Genomic DNA, 19,352 nt, shown 5'->3' with positions numbered 1-19,352 from the left:
ATGAGTTCATTGTTTTCAGTTTTTCTTATGAAAATCTCTGTGGTGGGGAAGTGATACTTTCATGATCTTTTTTTGCAGATGAGAGATGAGATGTAATCGAAGGATTGACTGAATCATTACAAGGTAGGAAATGGTACAGCAAAAGCTTGACCTCCATTCCAACTGGCCCAACATGGAAGCTCTTAACCTGGTAGAGCAAACATAAAGAATTAGGGTGTTCAAGGTTTTACTTATGCTTCATCCTGGGGGGAAAAAAAAAACTTTAGTTAGCACAAGGAAAAGCACATCACTTGATTAAAGTTGACAGGTAAATGCATTTATTTTGGAACTCATTCCTTAAGGTTAAAGTGGGCAAAAAGCCAAAGTTAAAAACCCCCTCATATTATGCTTATAGGCAAACACCTTTCATGGGTAACATCTCATTCCACATCGTGAGCTCACTGACTAGCAGCATTCTGCTTATGTTAGATTCATCTGGCCCCCAACACACACACATACCACATGACAGGCCTATTTAGAGGAGGAAAACATGGAGCAGGGAGCATGGTGAGATGGCAGCATGCGTCAGAAAGGCCATTGCTGCAGAAGTTTATGGGTAGTAACAGTTATATGAACCATGAGTTGGTTCAACTAGTGTTATTTTATTTTTTATTGTATTGTATTGTATTGTATTGTATTTTAGAGAGAGATTGAGAATTGGTGCACCAAGGCCTCAGCTTGCAATCCAACTCCAGTTGCTTGCACCACCTAATGGGCATGTGTAACCTTGCCTTACCTTTATGCATTTGGATACCTTGGAATCTGGAGAGTAGAACATGGGTCCTTAGGCTTCACAGGCAAGCACTGTAACCCCTAAGCCACCTCTCCAGCCCCTCAACTAGTGTTTTGACCTGTGTTCCCTATCTGCCCTAATGTGGGAATTGTTTTGAAGTCGGGCGTAATGGAATCAGCACTGACTTGATGCACTGAGAAACAGGCTGTCATGTTAGCCTCTCCAGTCAACTAGGTATGGGACCCTAGGCAAATCACCTAATCCAAATGACTTCAGATTTCTCATCTGGAATGACAAGGACTGGCATGGACCATCAAATCTATGAATCTAGGAGAACTGCAAGTAGTTGCCATGGATTAAGTTCAACTGGAGTGCCCTCATCATTGTATCTCTTGTTATGATATGAGCTCCTCAAACACACATGGTATAATAGGTGGCTTCTATGAGATGCTCAGGACACATCTGTTTATCAGTCATTTTCTATTTAAAATTAAAAAGAAACATTCATCCTTCTCCTACAATAGTAATATTTAACAAACGTTTATTAATCAAAAGAAAGTGAGTCTGTTTGAAACAATAAATAAAAATAAATGGTGAAATATTATAGAATGTATAAACCTAACACTTAAGGGAAAAGGTAGTAAATATAAATGTTAATGGACTAAAAATGTTGGAGTAACATATACAAAACAGCACTTTTTCTGAGAAAGAGATTGTGGCATAAATTTAAATGTTTACTTTCTGCTTTATTAGATGTATACCATTGCACTACATATATGACTGATTTAATTTTTTTGTTGTTTTTTGAGGTAGGGTCTTACTCTAGCCCAGGCTGACCTGGTATTCACCATGTAGTCCCAGAATGGCCTTGAACTCACAACAATCCTCCTACCTCTGCCTTCTGAGTGCTGGCATTAAAGGCATGTACCATCACACTCGGCTTGGTCAACTTTTTAAATTAATAAAGTTAATTATAATTGTCCCTGGAAACTGTGTCACAGTCATATGCCATCCCATTTTAAAACCTAAATCCCAAAAACATATCGCCTCGCTTTTACACTGCTGGGGGAAAAGGAAAAAATAATTCTAGATAGATAATTGCTTTTTACCCTGTTAATACAAGTGTGAATGAAAGCCTTCCTGTTTTTCTCCTTTTTTTTTTTTCCTTGGTTCTTGTGCTCTCAGGAGAGAATGTTGTGGGCTGATTATTAGAGCACTTAGGTATGTGGGTTTGCCTAGAAGCAATAGCAAGTAACACTGGAAGACAGGAATAGTGATAAACTGCACTTGGCTTGCAGAGCTGCTAAAGAGCCATCCATGCTCTGCAGAAGACCATTCTTGTTAATTGTATCTGATTCCAGTTGATTATGTATTTCATTGAATTTAAATGTTGATGAGAGGTCATTGCTCCATGCTTCTCATAAGAAATCTCAATAAAAAGGCACCCCAGAAACTCTTGCCAGTCAACCATGCAAAGACATTACCCCTCCTTGTGGCAGATTTGCTCCAGTCAGCATGATCACCTTTTCATCACAGTGCCTGTGAATATTTCTAGAACACTTGATGCCATGATGGGGTGAGGGTGGGGGGGAGGCTGTTTCTGAAGTAATGGAGGCAATCTAAAATATGCGCTTTCTGGGCATGGAAAAATTATGACAGCCACACAAGGAGGGCATTTATTTCCTGTGTGCAGGCACCTCTGCTCCATGGCGTTACTGATGGATGGGAAAGATAATGTACCATAGAAGGAGAAACAGCAGCAGAATGAGGAGCTGAGTGCTGGCTTCCCATCCAGTTAATACTGATGAGCCACTGAAGACCGCCACCTAAGATTTCATGGGGCACAAAGAGGTCATGGGATAATCTGAAATTATAAGCCTTGGGTTCCAGGAATACCGGGGAGGCATGCATATACTTTGGGTGCAAATTGAATTTGAAAACAGTTGTAACTCAGTGGTCTGGGTAAGTCAGATCAACATTCTGTGACTTGATTTGCTCAGCTGTCAAATGGGGACATCAACAACTCCTTAACAGAATGGTACAAATGTTAAGGAAATAATACATGTAAAGCCCCATGGAATTACCTATATGCTACCAAGTAGCAGAGACTTAACGTTTCCTTCCCTTACTGCCTTTTCTCCTTTTATTTATGTTCCTGTTCCTTTATTATTTTTAATTTCAAAAGTGACCAATTTGGTCATTGTAATTTTTGACCTTAATTGTTCAATACAAATCACCAGTGCTATAATCAACACTAACCACATTGACAAGTAGAGTAATTTCTCCCCTTTTCCAGCTTGAGGCTTCAAAAACCTCAAAAGCCACAAGCATAAATGTATACATGAAGGAACTAGTCTAGACATTCTCTTGATTTCTCTCTAGCCCTGATCAGAGAATACACAGATAACAGGTAGACAGAGCTTTGATTTGGCTTTCATTTTAACCATGGTATTGCTTTAATTGCTGAACATAAGGTTTACAGGGTAGCAGGTCAACCAGTCATGTAGCATTTGTCAGCAGCTCTTACCCCCATGCTAGATGGCATTTCTTTCAAGGTGGGCACTTGTACACAGTCACTCTGCTTCTATGCCAGAGTTGGAAAGGTGAGGGCATGTCTTTATTGCCACTCCGTGGAATGAGCAGGTGAGTGAGGCATTTGCATCAGACAAAAAATTCAAAAGTTTCTAAAAACTCAATAACCAAGATAAACAATATTTTGAAGCAATATTTAAAATTCACAACTAATGCAAAAACTCCACATAGAAACCTGCTTCCTCCACTGTCCTCTCACCCCAGGAGTAGTTAGAGCTAAGTTCACGCATCAAAAATGGATTTCAGCCTTGGTTCTGACATTACCTACAGTAACTGGCCTGAGGTGAATCACGAACCTTTTTGGTTCCCAGGACCTTCTCATATTTCACTTGGACTTCTGATGAGATAGCTTCCTATGAATCACTGAACTTGGAGATTCTATTGTTTTTGTTGTTGTTGTTGTTTTAATGAAGCTACATCAGTTAGGGTTTCATCAAAGCAAAAGAAAGAAAAAGGAAAAAATGCTTACTGAGCACTTACTGTGTGCCAAGCACTAAATTAGGCATTGAAATGTAGTAAGGGACGCCTGAAACAACAGAGAAAAGAAAGCTAATGACATGTTACGAGGTGAGACCAACGTAAAGCATATAATTTCAGAAAGAGGGAGCAGCATGGCTAAAAACCCAACAGGAAAATGGGAAAATCGTACTAGGGGAACTATAAGAAGTTTAGGATGTATAAAATATAAATTGGATGCATGGACCAAAAAAATGGGGGGGGGCTTATAGGGATTATGGGTCAGACCTGAGTTTCGCTTGCTGCCCCACTCACTGGCTAGGTATCAGGGCTTTCCCATGCATTCGGATTCTGCTATAGGACACAACACAAGATTTGCCATAAAGGAAATAACTGATGAGAGAGTGTTGGACTCTCTACTCTCTACAAAAATGCTTAGAGTTGAAACCCTCTGTCCCAAGGAAGGGCAATAAGTAACATGTTTAGTCGCATCCCTGAAAGCAATGTTACTAAAAGGCTAAGACCCATTGTGTGATGCCTCGGCACCTGAAGCAGGCAAACTTCCGTTGTTGGTGTCAGATGTGAGAAGTGGACATCTAGATATGTTATCGGAAGCCATTCCCAGCATGTGTAACTCCACTTAGACCATAACAGCCAAGCCGGCCTGTTCCTATCCTGTTTGTGTCTGCTTATTTAATTCCTACACGTAAGTAGGCAGGATTAGAACCAGTACTTAAAACTTACCCCCAAAAGGGATGAAGAGATTGTTCAGTGGATAAGGCAATTGCCTGCAAAGCCTAACGACCAAAATTCAATTCCCCAGTACCCACATAAAGCCAGATGCACAATGTGCCAATGAATCTGGAGTTTGTTTGAAGTGGCTGAAAACCTTGGTGCACCCATTCTCTCTGTCTCTCTACTATCTCTCTCTGCTTGAAAATAAATCAATAAAAATATTTTAAAAATCTAACTAAAAAAAGTTCTTAAATGGACACCAAAGCATACATCTCTAGAGATCTGGATATTACCAAAACTGTACCTTTTAAACCAAAACGTCATCGCATGTAATACCTGCCATTGATTGTACACTCACTCCACACTAAGCCGAACCAATGAACTCATCTAATCTTCACAACCCTGCATAAGACATTCTGCTATGATCTCCATCTTAAGCATAGAAAATACTGGAAGCTCAGAGAAGGGTACCACATGCCCAAAGTCCCACAGTTGATAAGTGGCAGAGCCAGAATTAAGAATTCACTTCATTCAGACTCTCAAATGAATTCAGGTAGCAGTTTCCCTCTGGCTACAGCCCCCGCTCAGTCACATTGTTTCATAAACAAGGCTCACCAGCCTGCATGTCCAATGACAGCACTAGGGCTAGACACTCAAGGAAGTAAGTTCTCTAGGGTTCTTCAAGAAACATCTGTTATTTAGTTGTAGGGGAAAAGAGCTCTGTATCTGCCCCCAAGTCCTTCTGCAGATGTTGTCAGGAAAGGGCACCCTCCTTTCTTTTTCTTTCCCTTCCTTCCTTGCTTCTTTCCTCTCTCCCCCCCTCCCTCCTTCCCTCTCCTTCTCTTGCTCTCTCCCTTCCTCCTCTCTTCTCCCACCCTTGTCCCCCACCCCTTTTGTTCTTAAGCACTAGCTCTTCCCATCTGCTCCTCCTTGATAAGAACTAGCTTGAAGCTCACTGCACCATCTCCCCATGGCCCCATAAGTCTTTCTCCCTGCCAGATTTCATACACAACTGATGAATGCACACTGCCCTGCCAGAAAGCTCTTCGTTTCACTCTCCTCTGAACTCTGAAGCATGGCCTCTGAGCTCTCTGCTGTACTAAACCCACTTTCCTGTAGTTCACCAAAGAAATCTGTTCACTGTCTTCCTGCAGTTCTCTCCTCTCACGAGTTCCAGCCTCTTCTCACTTAAATCCATCCTGGTAACTGACACATTTGATGACAGGACATAAGCTGGCCCTGACACTGACAAGCTTGGGAACCATAGACAAGCTTTAGACTTGAGTGCTTAGGCTGCCAAGTAGAGGCAGAAATTAGGCATATTGTGGGGTGAGATGAGATTCTATGTTTTGCCTGACCCAGGTTGCTTCTCTGAAGTCTTACTGCCCCTCTCATTCCCCCAGGTTTGGCCTGCACACCATTTCTCTCCCCTCTTATCTGAGAATCCCCTTTACTGATCATTACAGGACCTTACTTCACTCTTTCATCCCTAGATGACACTAAATGCTGACACTGAGTCTCTGCATTGGTGGCCTTCTGGCCCTTCTGTCCTGTTTCTCAATGTTCACAATATTTAGCATTTACTGTGAAATCAGCATACTACTTTCCAAAAGGTTCCAGGGATACCACAAAATCCATTTCTGTAAAACAGAATGACTTAAACCTCCCTGAGCTAGCATCTTCCTCTGTCCTCTGTCACCATCTATCCAGCTACCAACATTCCTGTGCACAGCGCCGTGTGGGATGCCTATTCACTGACACAATTTTTGTTTTCCTCCATGATGACAGGTCATACTGGGATTTTCAAATTGGAATGCAAGATATCTGGGCTTGGATCAGTGCCAGGATACCAAGATATCACAAGCTCTTCAACTAGGACCCTGGAATTTAGGGGCCCTAGTCATAATTTATTTTTGAAGCTTGCACAAAGTACACAATATCAGGCCATTCTGACAAGAAAGAAGGAAAAACACATTCACCACCAAAATATGATGTATTAGGAACCAATTGTGTAACTATTGGTACCTCCAAGATATGCTGATAACATAATTTTTAAATATAAGAATGATACTTCAATGTTATTCCCCGTGGCTCTTTCAATGACAGATCTTCACCAAAGTGGCTGAAAAAAAAAATGTGTGGCTTCCCTGGAACAATTCCACCACTGGATTCCCAAGAGTGGATCCCCTTGGAGAAATCGAGGTCATTATGTAGCTTCCTCTATCCTAATGCAAAATCATCACTTTATGAATAGATTTCTCATTCATTTTTAATCATTCATTCAACAAATGTTTCTTGAGGCCCTACTTTATATTAGGCCCATGTTCAATGCTGAAGATGTGGCTGTGTTTGTCTTGCCCTCACAAAGCAAAATAAAGTTCACAAGTGGATACACCTAGAGGGTGATGCATAAGTGCAGAAGGAGGCCTTTGTAAGACTAGCAGATTTTTTTAGTGGGTTTTTACTTCTCTTTCATTTCCCAGGTATACCTCTTCGTTTCCAGTCCCCGCTCCGTCAACTGTCATCTCACACTTCTATTTCCATAATAAGCCCAGCCTGCAGTCTGACCACCTTCAGCTTATCCTTCACACTGGGGACATGGTCATAATTCTCCGATGCAAATCTAATGAAATGTTCATAAGCTTCAAACATCCTAGCCTTTGAAATGAAATATCGAAGCTCCTTTGCTTGGGGCAGTTCTATACACTTGATCTCTGCTTAGTTCTCTGGTGTGATTTTGTTCCACTCCAAAGAACTAAGAACAGCCACATAGAACCACTTCCAGTGCTCATCGATTTTCTGCCTGGAAAGTCTGTTTCTTCTCCTTGTCATTGTTTGAAACTCAGCTCACATCAACCTCCCTAAGAAACCTGTTTTGGATCTTCCTAGCATCCCTTTGCTAGAAGTTTCCCCCTTTTTTTCTTTCACAGCATCCTGGCCATATCTCTCTCCTAACACCCACTCCAAAGCATTAGTTGTTAATTAGCACTGCCCAGGTGTGGTTCGTCCCTGTATGGCTCTAGCCACATGGAATGACTTACATTTACCTTAACTTATCAAGCACTCACACATTTACTCTGCTTAGGAATGCCCTTTCCACCCTTCCCTACCAGAAAAGATTATTCATTTTTCAAAAGTGTCTCAAAGATCACCTGTTCAAACTCCTGAGGGAAAGGAAAAAAAACACTGAACTATATGTACTGTTGTCACTCAGTGTACTTTCCAGTTAGGTTGGTAAATTATATTACACCATGGATCGTTTCCTCCTTCCTGAAGGTTGGGACCAGTATTGTTTTGTTTGTTTTCTTCCTTCCTGGCCCCAGCACATAACAAGTGTCCGTGCATAGTTTCCTAAATGTTGAGAAATCCAGAAAGCAGAATGGAATGTATAGCTCATATATTTAAAACTTACTACAGTGCTGGAGAGAGAGCTTAGAGGTTAAGGCACTTGCCTACAAAGCCAAAGAACCCAGGTTCAACTCCCCAGGACCCACGTAAGCCAGATGCACAAGGAGGCACACACATCTGTAGTTCATTTGCAGTGGCTGGAGGCCCTGGCACACCCATTCTCTCTTTCTCTTTCTCTCTCTCTCTCTCTCTCTCTCTCTCTCAAGTAAATAAAAATATTTTTTTAAAAACTTACTACAATACAAAGCTATTCCCCCATGACTGTATCATGTGCACTAATCTTGCATTCACAACTATATTGCAAACACTTTGAGGTCATGAAATATGTTATATGCTTTTATATGACTTCTGATGTTAACTACAGGATATGTGGTCAATGACCATTTGTCAACAGAATCTGCATATGATCAAAATGAAGTGACCTTGCAGATGAAAAAAGCAGAAATACATCATAACAGCAAATAATAAACTCTAGTAAAAAGAGGAGTCCTGATTTCTTCTTGCCAATATTTGCAAGGAAAATGATGAAAATGTGTTCCATGAAGTAGAAAAGACATATGCTGACAATTATTTTCAAACCCCCACTATGTCAATTTCAACTTGAAAATATTTCTGGAAAAGTATTTTCTTCACTAGTTATTAAAAAGGAAAAATATCACTTTCAGATTTCTGTCTTACTGAACATCTTTTTTAAAAAATCATAAAGCCAGCCTGTTTTAGTAAAATACATCCCTTTCTCAATTCCCTCCTTTTTTCCCTCAAAATATCTCCATCTTTGGCTCTGCTAACTATGATTCAAGGTCTCTTTCATATGTGAACTGTCTCAATAAAGCTCATGCTTTCTTCTACTTCAAAGTCACAAAGTATGGAGAGGGGGGTAAAAAGAAAGCAGGTCCCTGTCCCAAGCAACAGAGAGAACTGGCCTTCCTGTCATCTCAAAGGGAAGAGACACTCTCTGATCATCAGTAGTTACAAGTCCTGGATCTGAGCTCCCAGCACATACTTCTGCCAGCATTGGCTTGACTTTCTTTAGGAAGCCCAGACTCTGGGGTAATGAAGACAAAAAAGGTACCCATGTACCCACCTCACCTTCTAGGCACAAATGGGTCAAAATGAAAAAACTTGCACAATGCACCTTCTAGACCAAAAGAATAAATGTATCATCTTGCTAAAGGAGCAATCAAATCTTTCATGCTCCAGATGTGACATCCAAATATCTCCAAACTAGAGTCTGTCCCACTCCAAGAGCAGGATCTGCCAACCACAGAAGTAGGAGAATTCATGTTCGATTTCTGCTTAATTTTCTGGCATGATGTTTAACTTTGAATTCGTCAAAGACTGAAGAGTGCCTCACACTGAACCTCGCCTGCCTTAGTCGGTCTCTGGTCACACCTCACTTACAGGACCTCGTTAGCCCCTCGTCTGTTCCTCTTTGTCTTGACCCTGCACACCTCACCTGCTGACCCCGTCTGGCTACCTACACTGACCACCAAATTTCAGGCTTTCCACGGATGCAGGCAGGCACTCAGTCTCTGAGATCCCGCCTCCACGGAGCTGGCTTTTTAGGAATCCCTTTTTTCAGGACCTTTTCTCCCTAGTGCAGAGTAGATAGTCAGAGCTGTGCATGTCCACTACATACAAAACCAGGTGGTAGACAGCAAAAGATTTCCACGAAAGAGGTTGAAAGGAAAAAAACAAAAACAATATTCCCACAAAGACAAATAATAACCCAGAATCCTCCATCTATTCCACACGTGTGTGTCACAAAACCCAGGGCAAAAATAAAAGCCCATCTTCGCTTGTGGCCACTGCCGCTACAGCAGCCCCCAGGACGGCTCCCAGCGCTGGTGTGTGAAGACAGTGCCTTCCCCTGGGAGCGGAGACCCTGGCGCCTGACATTTCTGAGGTTGATTAAGGCAAGCCTTTCAATAACTCATCATTCATCCCTCACTGACCCGAGCCTCACCCTGGCGCCTCTGGCACTGGTAAGAATGAGAAAGCCGGTGGCTCTCCCAATTCTCCAGGTGACACCCTCCCACGCACCATTGCCACGAGCCCGGGGCTCTGGAGGGCGGAAGGCAAGACTAGCAGGTGCCCATGCCGGCGGCACAGCAATGCTCGTAGCTGGGGGTGAGAACTCCCCATCCCCGCCGAGTGGGATTCAGCCTCAGCTACCTGCAGGACGCCGGGGGCGGGGGGGGGGGAAGAAGGACTCACGCCCACCCACGCGCACCGGCTCTCCTCCCAGCCCGGAATGCAGTCGGAAGGGTGGAACAGGACGGAGGGACACTCCACGCCCCCTTTGTCTGCACGTTTCCCAAATGACAGCAGAGGAAAGTTTACGAGCACGGAGCGGGCAGCTTTCCGCTGGATCCATCTGACACCTCGCCGGTGGCGACCCTCCCTCCCGCACAGTAGGGGACGCCACGGTGGTCGGCACCTGGAAACCCACGAGGCAGGCGCGGGCCACCTGCGCCGCGGCGGCGTTCGGCGGAGAGCCTGTCCCCCGGCCGGCCCGGCGCGGCCTCGGGGTGCGGGCGCCGCACTCACCTCGGTGGCTGCGCGTCCTCGGTGCGCCTTACGGAGCCGTCGGGCTGCGGGCAGCAAGGTGCATTCAGGCGGCGGCGGCGGACGCGCTCCCCCGGCGCTGCTGCATTCCGCCTGCGTGGGAGAGCGCGCGGCGCGGGCGTGTGCGAGTGTGAGCGTGTGAGTGTGTGCGCGTGTGAGCGTGTGTGCGCGTGTGTGTGCGCGCGCGCGCGCGGGGCCGGGGTGCGCGGGATCACCGGTCCCCCTCGGCGCCCATCCCGCGCTCTGCCTCCTCCTCCGCCTCCGCGTCCCCCCGCGGGCTCTGGGTCCAGGTTGCAGGAGCTCCTGTGTGTTTAATGAAAGGAGAGGAGCAAAGGGCTGGCGGGGAGGGGGCGCTCGCGGGAGGCGGGAGGCGGGAGCCGGGCAGGGCGCGGGTCTGCGCATGCTCAGAGTCCCGACGCCGAGCGCTCGCTCGGGAACCCCGGCGGGGCGGAGGAGAGCGGGCTGCGGCGTGCTGGCAGCGGCTTGGCGCTCACCCGAGCATCCCGGGGCACCGCGCGGTTCCCCGGAGGCAGCCACGAAACCCCACCGCCAAGGTGCGTCCGGCGCCGGGACCCCCGGGCTCCCGCGGCGCTGGAAGCCAGTGTCGGGATCCCCACCCCAACCTCCTCGGAGACTGTGCTGCGAGCCTACGGTAACCCGGCTCTCCTCACCTGGGCTATTTTTAGCTCTTGCTCCAGGGAATCCCCTGGGTCATTGCGATGCGCTCTCCCAAGGGTCCAGAAGGAAGCCCGGGCTGCAGGTGGCCGCGGGACTAAGAAGAGTTTCCTGATCTGTGCTTTCTTCTTTCCCAACTTCCTCTCTTGGGGAGAGAGGGAGGTGAGGGGGTCGACCAGCCATGTACACCGGATCTCCCAAACAGGTTTGATTTATCGTGGGCCGAGAGGAACACAATAGAGAGAGGGAGAGAAGGTGATCTCCCAAGCACCCCAAAATAGGCCTCCTTTAGCGTCAGGATTAGATGGAGGAGACACTTGCCCTATTCAAGAGGGCAAAAAGAACAATGGAGCCATTGTCCCAGTTGTCTAGAAAGCCAGGGCAATTCCAGGCCTTCCTGGGGCGGCCTCTGGCGCTTTGGTTAAGTGGAAGAGCTGTCAACTTGAAGAGAATCCGGTGTGAGAACCTGAACCTGCAGTAACCTGAGGCCAGTGGAGAGTGGAGTGGAGTGGAAACTCTTCTTTGGTGAGATTGTCCTATACACAAACAGGCAGATGGTTATGACCTATGCGAAGTTTCCATTTTCTCCCCTTGTTTAATGACACAATTCCCTCTCTGCCTGAAAAAGTCATTCCAAACAGGGAACTCCTGGTAGGACATACCTCCCTCCTGGCTACTATCCCTCCAGGAAATGACCACCTCTTTTGGTCACCCGGGTTTGGAAGGATGGAGGACAGGCTGTACTATGCAGATGTCTTCCAAGCTTTCGTTAGTGATCACCTCTGAGTGCTTCTACTGTGCAGTGCAAGTGAGCAGATGCCTTCTAGCTGAACCCTGACCCGGCTCCCATTCATCTTCCCAATAATAACTCTAGTGACACTTGAACAGCAGGACAATTAGATCCCATCCTAGAACGCACCGGGAGGAGAGAAAACGGCATGTCTAAATACCACCAAGTGAAAGCAAAGCTTAGGAGAAAGGACTTAGAAGAAAGGCACCAGGATGAAAAGTCCTTAGAAAGAGAAAGTGACCAGGATGTAGTGGCTGGTGACCTCCCTAGTAATTGATTGAGAAGAGTAACATGGTTGCTTAAAGGACAGTGAGTCTCCATCTCCACCCACCCAGGAAGGAAATGAGGGACTCCTGAAAATCCCAGTGGTAAGCAACTACATTATTTGAGGCTACTCCTTGCATGTCTGTTTTATCAGCAGTTCACCTTGCTATGAGGCTTTTTAGAAACATCCAAGACAGATCTACATGTAGCCACATCCCTTTTAGAAGAATGAACAATGTTCATCCTGAAATCCAAGGGATTGGCATCCTCGGACACTCTGCTTCCTTAGGATGTGGAAGCTATTAGCCCTGTTGTACCACAAAGACCCAAATGAGAGGGGAGTGGGACATGCAAATGAATCCAAGAGCTGGGTGGAACCCAGAAGAGAGAGGTGGAGCTGAAGTAGGCCAGGTCTCACTTGTGCAATTCAGCGCCAAGGCTCTGTCTACTGTAGTAGCACAATCTCCTTTGTGTGTGCCTGGCCTTGGTTGAAGGGGGGCGGTCACAGCTCAACTGGTATCTGGGACATCCTTTGCACCATCTTAAAGGGTAAAGCAGCTCCAACAAGGTCAAGAATAAGGAAGACCTCTGAATTTGAAATTGCAGATAAAGTGGAATCCCCTTGTGATGCCTCTGTTATAAGATGGTGAATAGATTGTGGAGTAGTATTGTACTGTTTGGAGAGTAAATGAAATGGTGTACATAAATCACATAAAAAAGTGCCCAGCCCACAGCCCTCTCTGCAACTTGTGGCTATTACTATGTTGGTTAACAGTTTCACTACTATGATTTTGTTAAGGCTACATTCCCCCCACCCACCCTCTTCCCGCCTACTGCTAAGCTTAAGTAATTAAAACAGATGAAAACCACATGCTTCCCAATTTTTCTCTGGCTTCCTCCTTCGCCCACGCAACCATCGCCCTAACATTTAAATCCGTGTGTAAAAAGAATACTGTGGAAACACATGACAGTGTGAATGGTGGATAACTTAATCCCTTACCCTTCAACACTCCAGTCTAGACATGAGTGACATGGGATTGTCTTTCCATAATAAACCCAAGCATGCTTTGCCACTTTTATTATGTAGTGTGATTAAGGATTCTCCTTGTCTGGCAGGGTTTCTTGCCATTGTACTCCACCTCCATTGGCAGTTAACTATTTTTTTTTTTTTTTTTGCCTTCCTTCTAAATTTATCTATCAATAAACAGAATACTCTAATTCAATAAGTGTGGGAACATCTGCATAAGGCTTTGAGAGAAATTGGTATAAGAATGTTGGTGGCCACAGGTGTTTTCAACAATCCTTGCCTTGATTTCAGAATTAGCAGGATTCCTCTCTACCTGGATAAGGATAATCCCTAAACTTTGCAACCCCTTCCAGACACCAGCAAGTTGATGCCTTGTGATTTCACCTTTCACATCAAAATGTTTCAGCATTATCACTTTTGTCTAAAATCATGTATTTTAAAGAGAAGTAGCTATTAAATTTTAAAGGAACTAGCTGTTACAGTCAAGTTTGCATTGTTGACAGAAATCACCTAACCAAGAGCAGGTTGTGGGAGGAAAGGGTTTATTTTAGCTTACAGACTCCAGGGGGAGCTCCATGATGGCAGTGGAGAACGATGGCATGAGCCGAGAATGGACATCACCTCCTGGCCAACATCAGGTGAACAACAGCAGCAGGAGAATGTGCCAAACACTGGCAAGTGGAAGCTAGCTATAACACCCATAAGTCCACCCCCAACAATATATTGCCTCCAGGAGGCTTCAATTCCCAAATTGTCACAAGCTGGGGAACTAAACATTCAGAATACATAAGATTGTGGCCACCTGAGTTAACCACCACATTCCATCCCTGGCCACCATAAACTGATAATCATACATGATGTAAAATGCTATGCATTCAGTCCAACTTTAAAAGTCCCCATAATTTTTAATCAGTCCCAGTGATGTTCAAACAGCCCCATAGTCCAAGATCTTTTAATAGCCTTAATACAAAAAATAATCATGGCACAGAATAAACATCCACACTACAAAAGATGGCATTAGGCATAACCAGCAAATATTCAACCAATGCAAGATTTAAAACAAACAGGGCATACTCCAAACTCTAGCTCCAAGTCTGACAACTCTAAACAGTGACAAGTCTCCAAGTACAATAATTCTAATCAATCATGAGTCTGCAATGCTGGCAGGTCTCCTTGGCAGCTATTCAGTAGTACTGCCATCTCCATGTGGTCTCCACTACAACCCATGGTTAATTCTCTTGGCTCCATCAGGTATCCACACAGGTAATTCAAGAAGCTTGTTTCATACTACCCTTGTCCATATCCATTTCCAAAAAACAAAACTGTGTTGCAAATTCAGTGACCCTCTATTTAGTACAAGGTTGGATACCAATTTGTTAATCCAGGGGACATAAAAGAAGACTTTGAAGAACAGGACATTAGCCAGCATTGCGGCCCCTTCAAAAGAGTATACATTCTTCCTGTTGCCCCAGTAGAGATCAGCTGGCCCAATCTCAATGGTTGTAATCTTTCAAACAATTGCAGGTGAATGGGCAGTAGTTTTGTCCAAAAGAATTTATTTCAATTTGTGCCATATCCCTCTGCTCACACCAGTCTGTTATTCCACAATGCAGCCCTGCACACATTCTCAGGACAGGGCCATAACAGCAAGCCTCTCCCACAAACTACTTCTAACCCAGTCCAGGCAAAGCTCTTTCTCACCCTCATCAGCCAAACTCACAGTCCATAGTTCTTACTGCATTCAGGTCTTTCAACTCTGAGCAGAATAGTCCATCAATCTGTACTTACTATACTGCATGGAGTCTCTAAGGCCAAGATTTCAGATCCATCCACACTCCTCCCGCAAGTCGGTTCCAAAAGTCTAAAGCCACAGAACCAGGTTTCTCCCACTTTTCAGTGCCAGTTTTACTGTTGCAGTCAGGTTTGCATTGCTGGCAGAAAACACCTAACCAAGAGCAGCTTGTGGGGACAACGGGGGTTTATTTTCATTACAAACGAGGGGGAGCTTCATGATGGCAGGGGAAAATGATGGTATGAGCAGAGGGTAGAAATCACCTCTTGGCCAACATCAGGTAAGCAACAGCAGCAGGAGAGTGTGCCAAACACTGGCAAGAAGAAGCTGGCTATAACACCCATAAGCCCACCCCCAATAATACACTGCCTCCAGGAAACTTCAATTCCCAAAATACTACCAGCTGGGGAACTAAGCATTCAGAATATGTAATTTTATTGGGGACACCTGAATCAAACCACCACACTAGCCATTCAAAATAATATTGATAGAAAATGGATTTTATAATTAATAAAAAAAACAAGTAATAGAGGGATCCATACATTAAACTTTTAAAAGTTATAGTTGTTAATAAAAAGATGGCAAAATTATGTTACAATAATCACATGGTGTTGAATAATGTTGAAGTAATATAAGAACTTTGTAGTTATGTAATGTCTACAGAAGTTCTGCTCCGAATATTCTCTAAAAAACATTTTGCATCCCACTTCCATTTAGCTTATACCCTACCTGTAATTTTGGCTCTTTCTAAATACTACCAAAGTGAGACACATAAACTTACACATTTTTTTTCTTGCATAAGCATCATGCATATAGTAATCTTGTTGAATTAGTAAAAATTTTAAGTAATGACTGACATAGCTAAATTAGTGATTTCTCATTATTAGAATCAAACATTTTTACTATGAAAAAATATTGTGAAACTGCTATTATGGTTTGAATTAGGTATTCCCCATAAACTCATGTGCTCTGAGTGCTAAGATCCACAGTTGGTGGCAATTTGGATATTGGGGACTTGCTGGAGGAAATATGTTTTGAGGGGTGGGGTTATGGGTGTTATAGCCTGTATTTGGCTCACTCTCCTGCTGCTGTTGCCACCTGATGTGGCCAGGTTCAGATGTCCACCCTCTGCTCATGCCATATTCCCCCTGTCCTCATGGAGCCTCCCCCTCACATCCATAAACCAAAACAAGGCCTTTCCTTCCAAAGTGAAGGAAGCTGAAACAACTACACCTGTAGCTCTTGCAATATATGATAATTTAGCAATTTTTTTTTTTCCTGTTAGGCTTGACCCCACCTGAGTTGGTTACAAACCACTCAAAGGAAGAAAATATTTTAGGCCTGTATTTTCTATTGAATGTAAGCAAATTGCGTTTCAGAATGAACGAGAAATACATATCTCTGAATTAATTTTTGATGGTAAGATGTTGACTTTGAAACAGGACTCCAAGTACTGTAACACTTGGCACTCATTATTGATGAGGAAGTCCCCAGACATGGATTTTAAGTTTTGTGTTTGATTATCTAAAAATGGAAGTTGAGATGGAGTCAAAGCTGGTTTCTGAAGACATGTTTTATTCTCTTAGAAACATAACTTAAGCGCTTTCTAATTATTCTGTTTCAGAAAGTGTATGAGTTTTGGCTCACATGTATTATAATTCAAGGGACAGATTCATGCCAGCCAACTAATCCACTGGAATAATGTTCTCATTTATTCAAACTTTCCCTTAAGTAGAATGAAATAGTTGGTTCAGTAGTGCTTAGAACTTTTTGTCTTCGAAAGAAATAATCCAAGAAAAGGATAAGCCTTGGATCCCACCCCTAGAATTTCTACTGTAACTGTCTTTGATGAAAGTATAAAGTTGTTCTCATCATGGTTGGGGATTTGGGTGATGTGAGTAGGAGGCATAAGGACAAGATAAGGTGTGAATGGTCTCAGCTCTGGTTACCATACTGATCCAGGGAAAAGAAAATGAGAGGATCATGTAACTTATATCATATGTGTCTTTTCCATTTCAGTCATCCACATACCCAGTAATGATCTGAGAGCAGAGCTCCAAAGACAGAAGCTGCACTGTCGTAACCTAATCCCAGAAGTAACATACCATCAGTTATAGCACATTCAATCACATAGATGCATCCTGGTACTCTCCTCAGATTGTTTAATCTTAATCATAGGATGATTTGTGTTTCTTGATAAGATACTTACTTATACAAATCTTCAGTCTGTTCTTTTTTTTTTTTTCATGGACTATCTTATCCATTTTGGACCTAATGTTTGTTACCATTTCTTGTGTTCTGACACCTGAATTTCCCCATCTTCCATACTTTATATTGTGGATTAATATCTCACTAGGAGTAGACCACAAAACCCAGAACCCCACCAAGTTGTCCATGTCTACACAGTGATACCCACCACCTATCGTTTGTTCCCCTAGTCTCTGGTTACCTTCCTGATATCATCCTTGTATCTTCTGAGGAACCTCATTTGGTCCTTGGATGACTCCTGACTGAACTTCCCTTGGATTCTGCATGCTGTGGGATATACCACTGCTAGCACTTTCTGTGTGGGGATTGTGCCCCATGCAGAAGAGGCATTTCTGCCCAAGCCTGTGTATCTTTGTCATTCCGTCCCAACTGCCAGCCTGGAACCTTTCACTTGTAATTGCAGAGATCTAGCATTGGTGTCTCCATTTTTGCCAGCTTTAAAACAGAGGACTGAACTTCATTACCCCATCGTCATTTGTTAACAGTGTAGTACAGAGACCAGTAAACGTACTCTGTAACAGGCCAGATAGCATGTATTCTAGGCCTTGGGGCTTGGTGGGCCATATGGTCTCGGTCACCACTACTCAACTCTAGCCACTGACAATGCGTGAGAGAATAAGAATGGCTCTACTCCTGTGGGACTTTTCTTTGTGAAAAACAGGTGGTGGGTAGGATGGCTGGATTTGGCCCACGAAATATAGATTGCCAACTCTGAGATTAATCTTTTATTTTTCTGTCCCTCACCTCTATCCTCAGCAATGTGTTGGGTAGAAGGAATGTGATGTTTCCTTTCTATCCTTCTTATAGGAAAATAATAGAAACTATGACACTGTTATAGGGAATCTTGGCAAGTCTTCTCACTATCCTAAGAATGCATTCCAAATTTATTTGTCTTTTGTTTCAAATTTATTTTTTATTTGTAAAATAGTTAACTACTTTCTACATGAAACAATGTCAGCAACAGTAACTGTACTACTTTTGTCCTAAAAGCAACTTACAGAGACTTAGAAATTTAATGAGAGAAATATTTATAGAAAAATTTTAAAACAATGTGAAAATTATATTGCTATTAAAATAAATCAGGTAAATACATAATAATTATAATAGCACCTTAGGAAAATTTCCTCTCCAAAGGTAAATAAACTCCACCCCCAATAAGAAATCTACTGTCTTGTATAGGTCCCAATACAGGATTAACATTTCTGTGTTGAACTCATATAACTTGAGCTGGCCGCTGGCTGGGCATTTTTACAACATTCAATCCAAGTATGAAATTCAGACTAAGAATTTCACACCCTCTAAAGTGATCTATAGATTCAACACAATCTCTATTAAAACCACACATTTCTTTAAAAATAGGAAAAAAAAAGGTCATACTAAAATGCATATGGAATCTCAGTGGATGCCAAATAACAAAAACAATTTTTCTAAAAAACAAAATTTTTGTTCTTACTCCCCATGATTTCAAAACTTACTACAAAGCTTATCAAGACAGTGTTGTCCTTACATAAAAACACATATATACCCATGAAATAGACTAGATATCCCGGAAATAAACTTCACATGTGTTCAAAATAATGTTTCACAAGTGTGCCAGAACTATTAAATGGAGAAAATATAATCTTTTCAACAAATGGTGCTAGAAGGGCTACTTACCCATATGTAAGAAAATGATGTTGGACTCCTGCTTTATACCAAAAACAAAATTTAACAAAATGCATCAGAACCTTAAAAAAAAAGGTCTGAAACTATAAAACTCTTGAAAGAAGTAAAGGGAAATGTTACTGAATTTGGTGATGATTTCTTTTGGCTATGGCACAGCTCAAGTGACAAAAGATTTATCTTCATCAAAACTAAATATTTTGTGTACCAAAGAATACCATCAATAGAATTAAAAGGCAATTCTCAGAGGGGAAAATATTTATAAATCATATACATCATATGTCCAATGAAGTATTATCCAGACTATAGAAAGAACATGTGTGATATAACAACAAAACCCAAC

At 43.1% G+C, this 19,352-nt stretch overlaps 1 protein-coding gene across 2 annotated transcripts in view; it reads right to left on the bottom strand.

Annotated features, from left to right (window-relative positions):
- The window catches only part of Plppr1 (phospholipid phosphatase related 1), a 301,657-nt gene extending 291,031 nt beyond the window's left edge, over window positions 1–10,626 (bottom strand). For both annotated transcript variants that reach the window (XM_004656967.2, XM_045141838.1), the window contains exon 1: window positions 10,514–10,626. The gene's annotated coding sequence lies outside the window, so the exon portion shown is untranslated. The remainder of the gene's footprint in view (window positions 1–10,513) is intronic.
- Window positions 10,627–19,352: the final 8,726 nt, after the last annotated feature.

The sequence above is a fragment of the Jaculus jaculus genome, chromosome 1, assembly GCF_020740685.1.
Source record: "Jaculus jaculus isolate mJacJac1 chromosome 1, mJacJac1.mat.Y.cur, whole genome shotgun sequence".
Lineage (NCBI taxonomy): Eukaryota > Metazoa > Chordata > Mammalia > Rodentia > Dipodidae > Jaculus > Jaculus jaculus.
This window is presented reverse-complemented; position numbering and strand designations above follow the sequence as displayed.